A 2,341-nucleotide genomic window follows, 5' to 3' on the forward strand; every position below is an offset into this window, starting at 1 on the left:
GGAGAGTTATTTTTGGAACAAACATGATCTAGAAGACTTGGAGCGACGTCAAGAAAGAAGCGAGGAGGCCACGAGGCAGGAAGGTGCGCCCCCACCCTCGTGGGCCCCTCGCAGCTCCACCGACGTACTTCTTCCTCCTATATATACCCATATACGCCGAAAACATCCAAAGCACCACGAAACCCTATTTCCTCCGCCGCAACCTTATGTATCTGTGAGATCCCATCTTGGGGCCTTTTTCGGTGCTCTGCCGGAGGGGGAATCGATCATGGAGGGCTTCTACATCAACACCATAGCCTCTCCGATGATGTGTGAGTAGTTTACCACAGACCTTCAGGTCCATAGTTATTAGCTAGACTGCTTCTTCCCTCTCTTTGGATCTCGATACAAAGTTCTCCTTGATTCTCTTGGAGATCTATTCGATGTGATTCTTTTTGCGGTGTGTTTGTTGAGATCCGATGAATAGTGGGTTTATGATCAAGATTATCTATGAACTTAATACTCTAGATGCATGCTAGATAGCGGTCGATGTGTGGAGTAATAGTAGTAGATGCAGAATTGTTTCGGTCTACTTGTCACGGACGTGATGCCTATATACATGATCATGCCCAGATATTCTCATAACTATGCGCTTTCTATCAATTGCTCGATAGTAATTTGTTCACCCACCATAGAATTTGCTATCTTGAGAGAAGCCACTAGTGAAACCTATGGCCCCCGGGTTTATCTTCCATCATATTATTTTCCTATCAACTAGCTATTTTTAGCGCCGTTTATTTGGCAATCTTTATTTACCAATCTATATCATAAAAATACCAAAAAAATTATCTTATTATCTCTATTAGATCTCACTTTCGTAAGTGATCGTGAAGGGATTCACAACCCCTTTATCACGTTGGTTGCGAGGTTCTTGTTTGTTTGTGCAGGTACTAGGCGACTTGCGTGTAATATCCTACTGGATTGATACCTTGGTTCTCAAAAACTAAGGGAAATACTTACGCTACTTTGCTGCATCACCCTTTCCTCTTGAAGGGAAAACCAACACATGCTCAAGAGGTAGCACTAGGCTGTTATGTGCGCCAATGTGGTTGTTATAGGAGTAAGATTCTTTTCCTGTTATTCTCTCTTATCCCTCCTATAAAACCTCCAGTATTATCTCTTCGGTTGTAACCTATGAGAGATGGGTCTCTCCCAATCAATATAAACACCACGCGGCCCTCTGTATCAGGGTAGAGACGCTTACATAAACTAACATGGTAATCAGAGCCTCCCTCTTCCTCATCTAGCGATCATCATCTCCATCCTATCACCAACACCAAATTTTTTCGCGCGCACCCTTCCCATCCTCCCATATCCGGCACCATGGCCTCCTCCAGTCAACTCCTCTCCACCGGCCTGAACAACACCATCTCCAAGCCTCTCACACGTACCAACTAGATCCTCTGGCGAGCCCAAGCTCCCTCCTCGATCATGGGAGCAGGGCTATATGGGTACCTTGATGAAACCCTACCTGAGCCACCTAAAACCATCACCACCAAATCCTTGGACGGGAAGGATTAGATTGGTCCGAACCCCGCCCATACCCCATGTCTCATTCAAGATCAATAAAGCGTGGCCTACTTGCACTGTAACCATTCCAAAGAAGTCCTGGTGCAAGTTGCTTCCCTCGAGACTTCTCACGCCATCTGGTCTGCCCTGGCAAACATGTTCTCAGCCCAATCCAAGTCTCACATCAACAACTGCCGTATTGCCCTCTCCAATGCCCAGAAGGGTTCCCTCAGCGCCGCCGCCTATTTTGGGTAGATGCGGGCGCTGTCTAATGAACTCACAGCAGCAGGAAAACCCATCGGCGAAGATGAACTCATCGCCTTCATTATCGCCGGTCTCGACATGGAATACCAGCCCATCATCTCTGCTCTCGATGTGTGAACTGATCATGTCTCCACTGATGAGCTCTTTGGCATGATCTCCAACTTCGATCAGCGCGTCGAGCTATTCCAAGGAACTGGTCCCGGCGTCTTCAAATCTTCTGCCAACGCCTCCTATCGAGGTCGCGGGCCTCCAAAACCCTCCCAGAACCCTTCTAAGGGTGGTGAGGGGGGGCTATCATGGCGTCTAAAACTATTCATATAACTTGCCATGTTTGCATGGATGCCACATTATTTTCCATGCATCTTTGGCCAAAGTTCAGTAAGGGAGTTTTGTTCTATGTGTTTAGAACTAGCATGACATGCCTTTCTTTGCCATGATATGTTCCTGTAGCATGTTGTTTGCTTGCTCTAAACATTGCTTATGATGTTGTTTTGACATGTTAGTATTTTCTCTAAGTCTGTGAAACTGA

The 2,341-nt window shown here is 46.3% G+C and overlaps 1 pseudogene; it reads left to right on the top strand.

Moving 5' to 3' along the window:
* The first annotated feature begins 1,842 nt into the window (after positions 1-1,842).
* LOC147978309 (small nucleolar RNA Z247) lies at positions 1,843-1,981 on the top strand (annotated as a pseudogene).
* The last annotated feature ends 360 nt before the right edge of the window (positions 1,982-2,341 follow it).

This window comes from Triticum urartu, chromosome 3A (genome assembly GCF_056163025.1).
Source record: "Triticum urartu cultivar PI428250 chromosome 3A, HENAU_Tu73, whole genome shotgun sequence".
Lineage (NCBI taxonomy): Eukaryota > Viridiplantae > Streptophyta > Magnoliopsida > Poales > Poaceae > Triticum > Triticum urartu.